Source organism: Pinus tabuliformis, chromosome 7 (genome assembly GCF_031772625.1).
Source record: "Pinus tabuliformis cultivar Carrire ecotype Pingquan chromosome 7, CPIR1, whole genome shotgun sequence".
NCBI lineage: Eukaryota > Viridiplantae > Streptophyta > Pinopsida > Pinales > Pinaceae > Pinus > Pinus tabuliformis.
This window is the reverse complement of record NC_142293.1, coordinates 1,859,013,381-1,859,031,644: the sequence shown is the minus strand read 5'-3', so window position 1 is coordinate 1,859,031,644 and position 18,264 is coordinate 1,859,013,381. Positions and strand designations below refer to the sequence as shown.

The window sequence follows — 18,264 nt, the reverse complement described above, 5'->3', positions numbered from 1 at the left end:
TTTCACAAGAATAGTCCATGCTAGCTAGGACAAATAAATTCCACATACAACTAATATAAGATTTCACCATGCTAGCTAGGACAAATAAAATGTCATTTATATTTTTGGAACACATTATAAATTTAGAAGTTTCTCATTAAAAGCCTAAAAATTATAGTTTTTCCTGGCAATATCATGAGATGTTTTTATTTTTAGTGAAAATTAATCTCCATGTGAGCTCGGAATTAGATTTAGTTTTCCAAGTCAACATCGCTAACGAAGAGGCCATGAAAGCCGTACGGAACTCCGGCACGAAGCTCAACGGAGGCCACGATTTCAAGGGTCAGAGATTGCGCGTCCATCATTAGAAAACTGGAAATCTCGGTGCCTTCGTTATGGGGAAAAGCCACGAGGTACCCATCGTCCTCCTCGACATTTGGATCCGAACTCGGGGGCACGAAGAACAGCTCACTGTCGAAGCAACCTTCACCATACGACCTCAAGGCAACCACGCACTCCATGGCAGCCATCGCCTCCACCATATCAAAGTCGAGTTTAACGACCCTGCAGAGTTTAGGCAACAGTGCTCCTATCGACATGTATGCGTACCAGTTCTTCTTGGCAACGAACCGGGGATTGATGACGCCCAACTCCAAACATTTTGAATACAATGGCTTTCTGGATACAATCCTATTTCTCAAATTTATGCGGACCTTCTCTACTATGGAATGGACTAGATGAGTTCTCTCCACAACGTGCTCCACCGGCCGTACAAATTGGTGGTAATCAACACGATCTCGTCGCCCTCGTCCCACACGTTGAGCGAATGGAAGAAATTGAAGCCGAGGATATCGAACAATTTCATCGTGGTCTCGTCTGTTGCGTAGTGTGAGAGAACGCCGAGCTGCGGGACCTTGGCAGGGTTGCAGCCCATGGGAGAGTTGCCGCCGACAATCATGTTCATGGGGTCCACCACGATCTAGGTATAGGGAAATATGGCATACTACTTTGTTATCGCAAAATCGTGAATAAACGACGGTTGCAACATCGATAGGATTCCGATGTCCAATTATTTTTCTCCCGCAGGCGACACTATCAAACTAGCATTTGCACCTAATGTTGCAAAGGAAACGCTGTAAGGCATAGAGTGTGGAAGAATAGTGACATGTGAATGGGCATTGTTGAAAGCAAGGGTGGATGATAATGAGTTGCAATTGAAATGGTTAGTTATGTGTATGCTGAATATGGATATTTTGTAAATAATAGTGTGTAGAAGAATAGTGATATGTGAATGGACATTGTTGAAAGCAAGCATGGATGATATTGAGTTACACTTGAAACTATTAGTTATGTGTGTTTTGAATAGGGATATTTTGTAAGTAATAGTAGTTTGTGGAAGAATAGCAACATGTGAATGGACATTCTTGAAAGCATGGGTGGATGATAATGAGTTATAGTTAATGTCAGGTAGAGGTTATCCATTATCCATGTAGTAGTTGTTGTTTATGTGAACGTGTTTTTGTACATTATTTTAAGGTTTTTCAAATGGGCATCTTTGAAATTTTGGAAAAGAAATTGAAGTGTTTGGCAAGTTTTGGCCTACTACTCATAAACATCAATCCGAAAAAGGGGTATGTGTTGTAGTATTTGTAAATGAGTAAACATTTAAAATTTGGTTTTATATGAAAAAAAGATTTAGTATGCATAATGAAACATTAAATCAAAACAATAATAATAAAACAATTTTGCATACCGTCATCTACAGATATTGTAAAGCAACTCTAGCCACATTTTGAATATTGCTACAGGGGCTTACACTGTAAAGACTCCACATTCAAAATAAAATGGAAAGGTAGGATGAGAAACATATTGGATCATAAAGCAATAGAGAGTATAGTGGAAGCATGGGATCCTTATAATTATCGCTGGTCCTCCTTAAGCCTTACTAGGATTGGTGCCTTTTGGTGGCTTAGGCAAGAAGAGTGATTTTCTAGGTATCATTTTCATTTTGTTGCTCCTATGGGGCTTCTTAGATTCAGAATTTGAAGGGACCCAACATCGTAAAAGTGTTGTTTGGTGGCTTGGGCTTGTAACACATGAACTGGTACTTAGCCCCAAACAACTCGAGAGTGTACAAATTTCCGAGGACAAAGGATAAAAAGGAGTTACTATTAAAATTTAAAATTCCCGCTTAACAAACTCTACCTGGGATTCCTTGAAAATTTTAATTTACCAGCCTCCACATTTCATCAAAAGATAAGAGCCTTACTGTAAAATAAGGATTGAAACTGAAAAGTAATGAGCTGTTATCATTTTTTTCCATTCCACCAGTCACAAAACATTAAACATGTATGTACCAGTTCACTCTACATGATTCATGATTTATTGCAGAAATGGTAAAAAAACTCAATGCTTATTTCTTCTGATCTCAACAGAAATTTGCATTTTGAAATCTTATAAATCTATTAAAATAGTAACAATAGTACAAAATTATATCTTATTTTTGAGTGATCAGGAACTTTACGGCCCTAAAAGTTTTATCATGAGTAAAAGCTTATAATTTCATTGTCTTCTAACAGTTTTGTGTGAACGAACTCTAAATTTCTTGCACCATTCTGACTTGAAGTAAATTCACAGGTGGTATATTGTAGGGAGACAGAGTCAACCTGCAATTGTTTTGGAGAAACCTATAGAGCTTGTCAATCAGTAATCCTTCAAAAGGCCTAGCGTTCTTATTAGTCTTCAATGTGATTTTTCCTAGAAGATACACAAACCTTGTATTCTTTGCCAATTCAATCTACTACAATTCCTCATCTAAGAGTAGTTACTTTCTTCCACTGTATTTCTGCTTACATAACTTCTGTCATGTGAGGAGGAATGAGTTCCTCTAAGCTTGAGATAGTCTTTTATGCTTTCAAAAACCTGGTTGATAAATTCAGAGCCTTCAATGTTTAGGGCATCTTTGTAACCATATTGGGCTACACATTTATATTACACTGTACAAAACAATTATTCAAGTGACACCTTCCATTAATTCCATTTCAGCAAACAGCAATCTCAGTTGTATACCATGAACCATGTCGTCAAAATTTTGAGGTTCAGGGTAAATAATCGAGATTACTTTTGTTGAAACAGAACTGATGGGATGTGTCGCTCGAATAATTGTTTTGTACAGTTTAATTTCTTGATGTACATTTGGATTACGTGGTTCATGGTATGTAACTGAGATTGTTGTTGCTCAGATGGAATTGATAGCATATGTCTCTTGAATACTTTTATTTTACAATGTAATTTCTCGATGTACATTGGCCTCAAATATAGAAAAGAAAGTATAGACACTAAGTGCTCACTCCTAGATGAGGATCTAAATTGGTGAAAGTTGGTCCTCGCTATTTAGTATTGTTTTTATATTACAGTACCATTTCCTATTAACGGACGATAGAAGATAAGATAAGACTAGTTTTATTAATGGTAGTGGGTGACCAAAAGAGAGGTCAACGAGGCTCAAAAGTACACCAATTACAACATACTATGGAAGTGCCCATTACTTTTCATTAGGTATAGATGTAAAAAGTAGAGGAGGGAGAAGAAGCATCCACATCTGTATCAATCACTCTGTAGCTACCGATGTGCTGCTTGATAATGTCACCTAGGGAGTGCCTGGGTAGTACCAATCTATAGTCTACATATTTAAATTAGTGCTGGAAAGGGGTTTAGCAAATTTCAGTCCTTTCATTAGTTGAGTAGGGTTTGATTCCCAACTTAAATCGTAATCTAGAATGAGATTCTTGATTTTTCCCACAAAGAAACTCTCTAAATTAGCTAATTTGTAAGTCTATTTCAATTGTTACCAACCTATATCCTTTCTGAGCTGGATGATAGGTATCACGCCTCGTTACCAAATGCATATATTTTTTATTATCTTATTTTTGAGCCCTGGGGTTGGCTTGATTGGCCTTGGAGTTAGACATTAAACTTCTAAAAAATGGGATGCCACAAGTTCAACTCTTACGATTCCTTTGGGGTTATGCATTGTAATCAACGTTGATGGTCTACCTGGTTTACCATCTATGAATCATGGGGAATAATTGTAATCAATGCTGATGGTCTACCTGGTTTAGCATCTATGAATCATAGGGAATACTTGGAGGGTCTCTGTGAATTTAACAACATCTATTTAAATTCAACATCTATTTAAATTTTATAGTTGATTGTATTGTGACATGTATTGTTTTGCTATCGCTAGTCAATCAAAAATTAAAATTATACATTAAATTGGAGCAGGTTCAAAGTTTCTTTCCATTTTCCAAATTGCATATGTTTATCTCGATTGCCTAACTTGATTGTAACTTGTGAAACAATTTCGTTTTCTCCTCTATTGCTTCTATTATGATGTTTCTACTTGCATTGACTTCATGGGTTAATTTCCTGTGTTTTATCTTTGGCATATGATATATATTGTTAATTGTAACAATGATCTTTGGCATATGATATATATTGTTAATTGTAACAATGATCTGCATCTATGAACAAGATTTTTCTAGTTGTGATATATCGCCATGTCCATTTCTCAAACCTCAAAGGCGAAGATTCTCCAACATTTTACTTCTCACATATAATGAATTTCTTGTTTTTCCCCATCATATTTCTAGTTGAATATGTTTCATGCATAAATCCACTATTTTTCAAATAGCTTAAACTGTTCATATATTTCCTATACTTATATGTTCATGTGTCTCTTACACCTATCCAAAGAAAAAACATCCAGTAGTAGCATCACGTCATGGCATAAAGCAATAGTGCTTCCTTATTGCAAAAATTTCATTTGCGACAAATCGTTATCATTTTTGATAATTTCCTTCATTTATATAAATATGATGGTTCTCAAATGACTCTTTAGAAAAAAATTGTATATCAGATGAGATTTGTAACTCTGATGCACATCCAGTAAAATGCTTTTACAGCTGATCTGCCATTTGTTGTATTGGTTGTCACTTGCTATTTTCAAAGTTTCGTATGGTGTAAAATGCTAATTAAGTATTTTAATGCTGACAAGTATCTCTGATAATAATGGAGCCGAAATTCTGGACAGACCCAGAAAGTGCCATCAAGAATGCATACAACCGGACTGATGGGAAAATTTTAGCAAAGGTAGCTGATTTAGGGCTCGGTGGCTCCACAGCAGTCACTGCTATTTTAGTTGATGGGAAAAAACTCTTTGTAGCAAATACAGGAGATTCCAGGGCTGTTATGTGTAAAAACGACACTGCTATTCAGCTGACTGTTGATCATGAGCCAAGTATTGAACACCAAAACATCGAGAAGGGTGGATTTGTGACACTCCTACTAGGTACCACTACAAATGCTGTGCAGAGATTAATTTTAATGAGAACATACTTAAATAATTTCTAGCTCAAGAGTAACATTTGAATGGTCACAAGGAGAAAATGTATACTTAATGGCGTTATTTTTTGATATATTAGGAGATGTACCTCGAGTTAATGGTCAGCTTGTTGTAGCTCGTGCATTTGGTGACATGAGTCTGAAGCAACATACAAGTTCAGCTCTTACGATTCCTTTGGGGTTATGCACTGTAATCAACGCTGATGGTCTACCTGGTTTACCATCTATGAATCATGGGGAATACTTGTAATCAATGCTGATGGTCTACTTGGTTTACCATCTATGAATCATGGGGAATACTTGTAATCAATGTTGATGGTCTACCTAGTTTAGCATCTATGAATCATAGGGAATACTTGGAAGGTCTCAGTGAATTTAACAACATCTATTTAAATTCAACATCTATTTAAATTTTATAGTTGATTGTATTGTGACATGTATTGTTTTGCTATCGCTAGTCAATCAAAAATTAAAATTATACATTAAATTGGAGCAGGTTCAAAGTTTCTTTCCATTTTCCAAATTGCATATGTTTATCTCAATTGCCTAACTTGATTGTAACTTGTGAAACAATTTCGTTTTCTCCTCTATTGCTTCTATTACGATGTTTCTACTTGCATTGACTTCATGGGTTAATTTCCTGTGTTTTATCTTTGGCATATGATATATATTGTTAATTGTAACAATGATCTTTGGCATATGATATATATTGTTAATTGTAACAATGATCTGCATCTATGAACAAGATTTTTCTAGTTGTGATATATCACCATGTCCATTTCTCAAACCTCAAAGGCGAAGATTCTCCAACATTTTACTTCTCACATATAATGAATTTCTTGTTTTTCCCCATCATATTTCTAGTTGAATATGTTTCATGCGTAAATCCACTATTTTTCAAATAGCTTAAACTGTTCATATATTTCCTATACTTATATGTTCATGTGTCTCTTGCACCTATCCAAAGAAAAAACGTACAGTAGTAGCATCACGTCATGGCATAAAGCAATAGTGCTTCCTTATTGCAAAAATTGCATTTGCGACAAATCGTTATCATTTTTGATAATTTCCTTCATTTATATAAATATGATGGTTCTCAAATGACTCTTTAGAAAAATTGTATATCAGATGAGATTTCTGACTCTGATGCACATCCAGTAAAATGCTTTTACAGCTGATCTGCCATTTGTTGTATTGGTTGTCACTTGCTATTTTCAAAGTTTCGTATGGTGTAAAATGCTAATTAAATATTTTAATGCTGACAAGTATCTCTGATAATAATGGAGCCAAAGTTCTGGACAGACCCAGAAAATGCCATCAAGAATGCATACAACCGGACTGATGGGAAAATTTTAGCAAAGGCAGCTGATTTAGGGCCCGGTGGCTCCACAACAGTCACTGCTATTTTAGTTGATGGGAAAAAACTCTTTGTAGCAAATACAGGAGATTCCAGGGCTGTTATATGTAAAAACGGCACTGTTATTCAGCTGACTGTTGATCATGAGCCAAGTATTGAACACCAAAACATCGAGAAGGGTGGATTTGTGACACTCCTGCCAGGTACCACTACAAATGCTGTGCAGAGATTAATTTTAATGAGAACATACTTAAATAATTTCTAGCTCAAGAGTAACATTTGAATGGTCACAGGGAGAAACTGTATACTTAATGGCGTTCTTTTTTGATATATTAGGAGATGTACCTCGAGTTAATGGTCAGCTTGTTGTAGCTCGTGCGTTTGGTGACAGGAGTCTGAAGCAACATTTAAGTTCAGAACCAGATGTGAGAGACACAGAATTTCTCATTTTGGCTAGTGATGGATTGTGGAAGGCAAGGCATTTTTTCCAATCATTGACTTATTTGCATAGTTACTGTTAGATGCATATTTTTTTTGGCAAACTCATCTCATGGGAGAAAGCATCTAGGAAATTTTTTGATTACTGTATTGTCATTAATTTTACTCGAATACTTCATCTGAAATGCCGTAAGGCATAAATTGAAGAACACAAATGTTGTTGTGGTTATTCAGTTTTACAAACTAAATATACTTAACAAAACTATTGTAACGGAGTCTAATTCATATATGTTCCCACAGATGAGGAGGTTGTATTGTAAGCCTGAATGCAATTACTCTGTTCCCACAGATGAGGAGGTTGTATTGTAAGCCTGAATGCAATTACTTTGCTGAAGAATAAAACTTAATTGTCTTGCCCCTGGATATTTCCTTGACATGTTGTCAGGGTTTTACCACATAAATCCCGTGTATTAATCTATATAATTTTGTGTGCGACTTTATTGTGAATAATCTAATTTGCAGACTCTGAACAACATACCTGAGCTATTCACAACTCCTGGGGTTATGAGGTGAAACAGTTCATATCTTTTATAATTACGTGACCTCCTTGCCCCACAACATACAGCATTTAACAATCAATAAATTGTCTTTCTCCCACAAATTGAACTGATTTACTTCTTCTGTAGTAGGTGACTGAACAACACGTCTAGAAATGGTCCTTGTCAAGGTCATTATCACTGATAGAGATATTTTGACAAAGGAAATTTGACACTACACGCAATCTACAATCACAAACAAATAAGAGATGGATTAAAAATAAAATTCCTATTTCCCACAACCAAAGTGATGATCAAAGATTTTAGTCGATATTTTCAATACAGCATAACAACACTAAACATTGATAAATCATAAAAAAAGAGGCATACCTTCATTGCAAGTTCCTGATCGATGTTGCAACGATATCTAGCAGCACCTTCTAGGGGACAATTTGTTCCTTTATACAAAAGATTGATATTACAAAGAGTTGAGAGCTACATAAGAGCATCAGCCATAGGCCCCAAACCATTTTCATCAGCTGCAGATATATTTTCAGATTGTAGATTTTCCAATTCTTCATCTGCCACTGCTGTGATGCATTGGAAGATTGCAAGTAGCCTCTCCAGAGGGAAACTCCCTGGAACTTTAAGGAACTTTTCTTGCTTCTCATGTTCCTTTCTCTCTGTGGATTTTACACTCCTATTCACAAACCAACAAAAGAGAGTATACAATAATTACTCCAAAGTGATGCTTGGGATTGCATAATTATATGGAGGAAACGTTAACTTCTTGCTGCCATGAAATGGGAAAGAGGGCATAGTATTCAGATGAGCTGGAACTTCTAGATAAAAGAAATCAGATCCTTCCTTATGTGAAATCAACTAAATTTATTTTTAAGAATCAAATGAAAAGAAAAACAAAAAAGGAGAAAAGCAAAGGATCAAAGGAACTAAAGTTCTTACTTTTTCCTTCGCTTACGATTATCTAATCCCCCAGACGAATCAAACAACGTGGCATCAAGAGTCGCAGGGTTCCTTGATGCAATGAAGGCAGAGATGAGCAAGTACTTGCCACAAACAGAAAGATGAAAATCTAGATCTTCATGTATTTCATCAAAACCTTGTCTTCTTGTCATGATTTTCCTTCTAACCTTGTCTCTAGAAGTAGGGACATTGAATATTTGGTTCAAGGCTGGTCCAATGTGTGGCTCAAGATAAGAAAATAGCCTCGGCTTTCCGTTTTCATCGGGAACCACAACTTCTTTGGTAATTGGTTCACAGTATTTTTGAAACAAAGGTTCCAATGCTGTAGAGAGTTCTATAACTCGCCTGCAAGCTCTACTGAAGGGCTTCAAAATAGCATTGTTCAATATCAGAAACAAAAAGAAAACAAGTTTAAATCAAGCATCCACATATTTCATTGAAACTTTTAAAAACTTCGAAAGCCCCTTAACTTGAACAACAAAGAGAACCGTGGCACGGTTTGGACACCTGAGATCAGAGAAGCCCAACTTTCTTGCTGCTGGGTGGATCTTCCCATACAAAATAAGCAAGTGTATAGTGTGCAGAAGAGATAGAACTTTCAGCAAACCAAACTAATAACCTCATTGACAGGAGCCAATCAACAAGATTTACACATTGCAACATACTCCTATGGACGCAGAGAAATAGTAGACACATGAACCCAAATTTGCCTCATGTTTTTCTAATAAGATTTGAGCATTATTGTTTCATTAACAGAAATCTATAAGCATATTTGAAGAAAAAGTTAGGCACAGGTACTTACTTGAGAAATGAGGCATACATCTCAGTATTAGGCTTCCATTTGATAAGGATTTGATACAACTCATCATCAGTATAGTCCCGAAAGTAGACTGTCAATGGCTCCAGAGCACTAGTATGGGAATAGAAGGAATCTGGAGTGATATTGCTGATAAAAATCAAACCCAAATTGGGCATTCTTGTCAAATTAGATAGCTTGAACAATGCCAAGATGAGGTTGAAACCATTGTTCCACTCATGCAGAAGTTCAATATTGACAAATATCAAGTACACCACCTCTAGAAAATCCAATCTCCTGACTTCTTTACTAAAAGAATCATTGTCCCTCTTCCCTTTGTCTTTTCGCGAAGGATCATCGCAACCAGAAGCCTGAAGCTCTCTTCCTGTATTTTTTTTGGAGGAACCCTTAAGCCCCTTTTCTGGAATTTTTTGGGTATTCTTACGAGGGGAGCCCTTAAACCCTGATTCCTGAAACCCTTTCTCTGGACTTATTTGGGTATCCTCGTGGGGAGATCCCTTAAACATTGATTCCTTCAGCCCTTTATCTGGGATGTTTTGGGAATCCCTGGGAGGAGAGCCTGTGAACCTTGGTTCCCCATCTTTCCGAGATTCTATAGACCCACCTACCAATTTCTTTTCATATTTTTTCTCAATGGCCTGAATACAGGCTTCTTTCAAATACACAACAAAATCTGCAATTTTCTCGCAGTGCTTCGCACTGCTATAGTTATTAGCTTTCGTTCTTCTGTGGGATATTAGTTGGTTCAGAATGGATTCAAACAGCAAACGAGGGCTAAAACAAGATCTACAGCTCGCATAGGCAAAAGGGCGGTTCAAATGCTTAATTATATCTAAACTACACTGGTTTTGCCAGTGGAAGGGCCCCCATAGACAAACAATGGCGTCATAAAATCCCTTGGACCCCCAACGAGCGATATGAGCTCTTTAATCTGTGTTTGTCGCCCGAGAAATCCATCGCAGAGGCATTGTTAGCTGCTGTGCGCCTGGTGATTCGCCTTTTATTGCATGTAAAGTGAAACGTTTTTTTAAGGTTTTTTAATGTTTTAAAACTTTTTTTATCAAATCAGACGGCTGATTTTTGTTCATTTGTTTAACAAAAAATCTAACGGCTACGATTAGGACAGAAAGGCAATCAAGGGAGTTCATTTCAGAGGGAAACGCCTTACGACGTAATAATTGAGAAACAGAGGAATGAAACTGTAATGGAAAGCGAAAAGCTCTCGTGTCTCGGGGTTGATATTGGGATGTGTTGTCATGGACATGAAGAGTTTCCCATCGGAGTCATACCTGCCGACAGTGACGATGTCGCCGGATTCTGTGACCTTCATCGCTTACGACAGATCTGATTCCTCAAGCGCCATCAGTGTGCCATTGAGATACAGGAGATTGGCATTTGCCAATCCCACACCGTTGAAGGGATTAAAGAGGCCGAGAGCCACTTTGGCGTTGAACAGGACTCCCCTAGCCAATCTGGCGGCGAGGCTGTAGAAACCGGAAAATAAGTGGGCACCACCCGGCCTCTCGCTGTCTCTTCTTGCACAAATTTGTGCGTGCGGACGAAACGGCTGCAGAACGTTACTCGACAGTCTTTGATCATGATGGCGTGAAGCATTCTGTCGCCCTTGAAAAGAGGGGGGCCGCCTCTGGGGACGTATCTGGGATTCGGCCCATTGTGGATATAAACATCGTCGACGCAGGCAAGGAGAGGGCAAAATAATGAATAAACGAAAGATTCTGACATCGAGTTATTTTTCTCCGACAGGCGACACTCTGAAATATTGAGAAATGGAGGAATGAAACCGCAACAGAAAGCGAAATGGAGGAATGAAACAACAACGGGGTTGATCTCGGGATGCACTGTCGTGGTCATGAAGAGTTTCTCGTCAAATTCATACATGCCGACAGTGACGACGTCGCTAGATTCTGTAACCTTCATTGCGTACGGCATATTTGATTCCTCGAGAGCCATCAGTGTGCCATTGAAACACAGGAGACTGGCATTTCCCAATCCCGTGCCGATGAAGGGATTAAAGAGGCCGAGAGCCACTCTGGCATTGAATAGGATTCCCCTCGCCAATTTGGTGGCGAGGCTGTAGAAACCAGAAAAGAAGTTGGGCACCACCCGGCCTCTCGCCGTCTCTTGTTGCACGAATTTGTGCATGCAGACGAAACGGTTGCAGAACGTTACTCGGCCGTCTTTGATCATGACGGTGTGAAGCATTTCGTTAAGATGGTGGCCGCCTCTGGGGATGTATCTAAGATTCAGCCGATTGTGGATATAATCACCGTCAATGCAGGCAAGGAGATTGACCTGTATCTTGTCGCACACCACTGGTGCAATCTCTTGCATGGGAGTGAAGTTTCCAGCCAACACAAATTTGGATCCATGGAAGGCCTCAGCGGATTATCGATAAAGTTATTTATAATATCATCTACAACATTGCATAAAACTGCCGCTAAAGCAGAAGAAATGCCATTAAGCGGATTTTCTGAGGGAAGTGTAGCAGTGGGAGTGGGCGTGGATTTCAAATCATTACTTTGAGATCCAATGCCATAGACAATGGTTTTGTTCTTCTGATATCTTGGATGACTTAAATATGTCTTAGCATGAAATTCCCTCAAGATAATCTTATAAGCTTAGTTCCATCTGGAACATAGATCCTGTCCTAAAATCTGACCAGGCCATCTACTGTGAGACGATATTCCCCATTCCAATCACCTATACCATGTTGATAAAATTAATATACTTGTCATCCTGTTGTCCTTCCTGCAAGATTCGATCTTGTAAATATGTACCATAAAAACTCATAGTTTTTATGTGATTTACCTGTATCCTCTTGCTAAGAGCATCTACAACCTTGTCCTCTTTACCTTTAATGTACCTGATCTCAAAGTCGAACTCACTGATCATGGACAACCATATGGCTTTCTTGGCATTCAAATTAGGTTGGCCAAATATATACCTCGATCCACTGTGATCCCTCATCAAGATGAACCTCTTGCCAAGAAGATAATGCATCGACATCTTCAAAGCATGGATGATTGCTACCAACTCAAGATCATGTGTCGGGTAATTCTGCTCATTCTCATTAAGTTTCCTTGATTCATAGCATACTCCCCGTCGTTCCTGCATTAGGATTGCACCAAGCCCTCTCTTGCAAGCATATGTACATACCACAAGCTCTTTGTCCGGATATGAAAACAACTGCTTCAACTGCTCAAAACTAATTGCACATTCCTCTATCCATTCAAACTTCTTACCTTTCCTTTACAACGATGTAATAGGATAAGAAATATGTGAGAAGTTATTGATGAACCTCCTGTAATAACCTGCTAACCCCATAAAGGGCCTTACCTCATCCACATTCCTAGTCGTCTCCCACTACATGATAGCCCTTATATTTTCTGGATCCACTGTTATGTTTTCCTTGGAAACCACATGTCCCAAGTAATGTACCTCTGTATGAAAGAAACTTCATTTATTGAGCTTATCATACAACTGATGTTCTCTCAACAATCTCAATACTGCTGCTAAATGTTTGACATGTTCTTCCTCAGTCTTAGAATATACCAATATATCATCAATGGATACAATAATAATCTTGTCTAGATAAGGACACAAAAGACTATTCATTAAGCACATAAAGTAGCTGGAGCATTAGGCAAACCAAATGGAACTACAACAAACTCGTAATTCTCATACCTAGCCTAGAAAGCAATCTTGTAGATGTCTTCTTCTTTGATGCATACCTCATGGTATCCTGATCTCAGATCAATCTTCTGAACACTGTTGCTCCCTTCAACTGATCAAACAAGTCATCAATCCTCAGAAACATATACTATTCTTGATGGTCACTTTGTTAAATTGTCTGTAATCAATGCATAACCTAAGAGTATTATCCTTATTCTTCACAAACAACATTGGTGCACCTTAAGGCGATACACTTGGCCTAATGTATTCCCTATTAGGCATCTCCTTCAACTGCAACTTCAACTCGACCAACTCTGGTGTGCTCATCCTGTAAGGCGCCTTTGATGCTGGCCCTGCCCCTGGTACCAACTCAATAGAAAATTCCACTGCTGTGTGAGGTAGCAACTTTGAAATATTTGTCGGAAACACATCCTGGAATTATTTTAGAACTAGGTACCTTCTCAAGACATTTGCATCCTCAACTTCCTTACATTTGTCATTGGAAATATGCAATGCGAATAACACACACCCTTTCTTGTGACTGTGTTTTGCCTACGTAGATGTAACCATTGTAACTGATGTTTCCTTCTTCTTACCATGCAAGAATCTTTGTTCCCCATTGTCATCCAGACACTCAATAGCCTTGTCATAACATTCCACCTTGGTCCTATGAAGATACAACTAGTCCATTCCCAACAACATATTATATGATCCTAACAACAATACATTCAAATGTGATGATGTAGGCATACCATTAAAATCAAATGTAAAAGCTCCTACCTAGTGATAAACTCTCTTATTTGTACTTGTATCCAACTACACTAACCAAGATTTTGCATGCACTTATTTATTCAAAACACACTTATTCACCAGGTCAAGATTAACATAACTATAATTAGCTCCAGGGTCAATAAAAATAAAAACAACTTGACCAAAGAAAACAAAATCATAAATATATATATATATATATATATATATATATATATATATATATATATATATATATATATATTGATTTCAATAGTTATACAACTTGAAACAAGCTCAAATAATAAAATTACTAACCTAAACTCTATGCAACATGCAATGGCTAGACAACTCCAAAATACCAAATGTGTGTAGAGGCTGTATATTTCGTTCAACCACACATCTAAATATTTGTGAAAAATGCACTGAATATCACCATTTTATAATGCTAAAGAACCAAGTTAACCTTATAGAAAAGTGATTATTTTAAAAATTGTTATTTTTCAAACCATCTTAAAATTTTATTTTTTTATTTAAAATAAATTATAAATTCTTTAAAAATAATGGGAAATTCAATTTTAATCAATATATATTAGCATGTGATAAATCTAAATAATACAAAATTTCTATCAAACAAAAATGAAAATAGATTTAATCAATTTAATTTCAAGTGGTGTGGTTGTTCCACTGTGAATTTGATAACTGAATTATGATAAGTTTTCCCTACTGTAAAGTGATTCAGTTATTTTACAACTTTCAACATACTCCATCTAGATAACTAATTAATTAGTGGTCACTCAAACAAGTAAATTAGATTATATATTTGTAAAACAATTAGGAAAAAATAATCAAGTAACCATTTTAATATTCTTGCTATGTATATTAGTGTGCCTATATATTAGTTTATTAAATGAATATAATCTTAAAATTTATTGAAATTTGTAAAAAAATTGTTTAAATATAAAATAAGAATTATTTTGAGGAAAATAGGTCTTACATGTGTAAGATGATGTAAATTCAATAATCTTTGAAGTTATTATAATAATGTTTATTAGATTAATTGTTAGAAATCAACATGTGTAGGATGATGTAAATTAAATAATGTTTAAAGTTATTATAATAATGTTTATTAGGTTAATTGTTAGAAATCACCCTAAAAGAGAAGGATAAAAATTATATATATATTATTTTGAATAAATGGTCAATAAATACATGGTTAAAATATTCGTTATAAACAAATAATTAATTCAAATTAAAATAATTAAAATAATATAATTATTATAAATTAATTAAAATTAAAATAAATATAATAAAATATAAATAAAATTAAATATCTTACCAATTTTATGAATAACATTTTAATTTTTTTTGTTTCACATAAAACTAATATAAAATTTCACAAGAATAGTCCATGCTAGCTAGGACAAATAAATTCCACATAGAACCAATAAAAGATTTCACCGTGCTAGCTAGGACAAATAAAATGTCATTTATATTTTTGAAACACATTATAAATTTAGAAGTTTCTCATTAAAAGCCTAAAAATTATAGTTTTTCCTGGCAATATCATGAGATGTTTCTATTTTTAGTGAAAATTAATCGCGATGCGAGTTCGGAATTAGATTCAGTTTGCCAAATCAGCATCGCTAACGAAGAGGCCATGAAAGCCATAAGGAACTCTGGCAGGGAGCTCAACGGAGGTCACGATTTCAAGGGTCGGAGATTGCGCGTCCATCACCAGAAAACTGGAAATCCCGGTGCCTTCGTTATGGGTAAAAGCCACAATGTACCCGTCGTCGTCCTTGGCATTTGGATCCGAACTCCAGGTGTCATGCCCCTACACTGGCAGTACTCTTCCAACTGCACTATAGCGAGGTGCAACACTACCAACCGTTTTCTTTTCACTAATACTTACGATTGTAGACTACGCCTAACATTTCGCACTTAGTTTATTTTTCGTTACCAAGTATTACCTTTATCCTTTATACAAATGAAAACCCATACATATTCATCATCAATAGTAATTAACACATATACAATTGCACAACAGTATAAAGGGAGGGGCAACTCCCTACAATATGAGTCTGCCCGATATCAATATATATAATCTTATTTTATAAGTACAAGTTAAATCTTGGGAAACCCCAAATTTACACTTAGCCAAATTTCCAACTTTCGGCAAACTCGGTTGCCCATCTTGTCGGCGCCTCTGCACGGTCGCTGCATGACTCTCCAACCCTTCGTTCACCTCGTCGCACAATCATGTCGTTTTCCCAACTTGGGCGCGCCTCGTCGTAACCAAGTCGCCACACACGGGTGCCTCCGCATGAGTCACACCTCCGTTCACAACTCCAACACTTCACCGTCGTTTCGTCGTGCACGGTGCGCCCTACCCAAGTCGCCCGTTCGCACGATTCTTCGTTTCAGCATGCACGGTGCGCCCTCGCCCGGCCACCCGTCCGCATGTCCACCCGTTCACCCAAACTCATTCACCTAAACAACTTCACCCGAGTTGCCACACAACTTCACCCGGGTCGCCACATGACTTCACCCGACTCACCCGAACGACTTCACCCAAGTCGCCCAACGACCTCACTCGGCTCGCCTGAACGACTTTGCCCGGGTTTCCTGACGACCTCACCCGGTTCGCCCACAAGACCTCACCCTAGTTTTCTGCCCAACGACCTCGCCCGAGTTTTTTGCTCGACGACCTCGCCCGAGTTCGCCCTCGCCCGAGTTTCCTGAACGAGTTTTTCACCCGGCTTTCTCACCCGAGCTTTTCACTCGACTTTCCTGCACGAGTTTTTCAACCAAGTTCCGCCCGTCGTGCGGGCTCACCTACGCACCACAAAACTCTTTGTTCGAATTCATGTTGGCCGAATGATGATGGCTCGTCTCCTCAAATGCTCCACCAATATATACAGGTGGGTGGCGGGTTATGTCACCCAGCTGACCCACGTCCAATGCCCAAGCTGACTCGTTCAACATGTTGCCTTCGCCTGAGTGGAGGGTCGGCTCACACAACTCGTGGGACCACCCCCTCAACTCGCCCAACATCATATAAACTCGTCTTTTGGTTGTTTTACTTCGCATTTCACACGAGATCCTCGCCCGTCCTTCGCACGGTGAAGGTGACCCGGACCGCAGGTCCTTACATCCTCCCCCACTTGAAGTCATTGTCGTCCTTGACAATATCTCATCCCAGTAACCATCCGTCACCAAGATCACCATAAGAAGGCATACACCCCATTGGTATGTCATACATCAGAAAATCGTCTCAATCCATGATCATAAACCACCCTGTCACAATCTCCACATGCTGCTCCCCATCATGGAAGGCTGGCCCCTCCGTCTCAAGCTACATGCTTCCTGCAACATATCGTGTCGACCTCATCATGTGTCGTCCTCGTGTGAACTGCTACCATGATACTCCAACACAATGGTAACACATCTCTGCACACTACGCATCCCCATGTTTGAACTAGTTGGGTAGCTAATCCAACCGTCACATCCAAACCATGAGAGTGAACATCCTCGTGCCATCATCAGTTGTTTCTCAGAACATCCCGTCACATCCTCACCTTGATCAAGAATCCATTTCCATATAAGTATAAGCGATGCTCAGGTCCATGAAGTAGCCCTCATCTCATCTGCAACATGTTGTCCATGATGTTTGGTACCAATGAAATCCACCGCATCTATCCCAACATCATCCATCTGTAAAAAATCCATCTCCTCAAAGTGAAGAGATCATCTCATCAAACTCTGACTCTCGATGCACCACATCCAGGTCCATGAAGCAACCCCCATCATATATGTATGTGCCATCCCTCAAGTCTGCCATAGAAACAAGTATACCCCTGTCTCATCTATCCATGTGCTGCCCATGATCATAGATCAATCAACTCCCATGTGTCAAAAGTGGTTAAGTCTCGACTCAACCCATGCCCAAGTGTTGCCACCAAGGCATCATCATCGTTGTAACTCCATCACTCCTAAGTGTCTCATATCGATCCTCCTCATCAAGTCACTCTTTCAAGCTACACCCATACATCTACTCAAAAGTATGCATCCCATTCTACATCAAAGTCTCTGACCTCAGCTCCTCAATGCCTTAGATCCTCCAAGTCCACCATATATGAAGTCTCCAAAAGTCACAACAATCTCATGTCATTGTGAGCTCCATGAGTCATCTCCAACCAACATCCAGCAAGCATACAAGTCTTGGCCCAAAGGTCTCTGAAAGATGCCTCAGCTCTCCATGTAGTAGGAATGCTCCATAGTCTACTCACAACTCCATCCAAGTCCAT

At 38.2% G+C, this 18,264-nt stretch overlaps 2 pseudogenes; both read right to left on the bottom strand.

The window, feature by feature from the left end:
* Positions 1-230: 230 nt before the first annotated feature.
* LOC149255869 (9-cis-epoxycarotenoid dioxygenase NCED1, chloroplastic-like) lies at positions 231-12,325 on the bottom strand (annotated as a pseudogene).
* LOC149255870 (origin of replication complex subunit 5-like) lies at positions 7,912-10,475 on the bottom strand (annotated as a pseudogene).
* Positions 12,326-18,264: the final 5,939 nt, after the last annotated feature.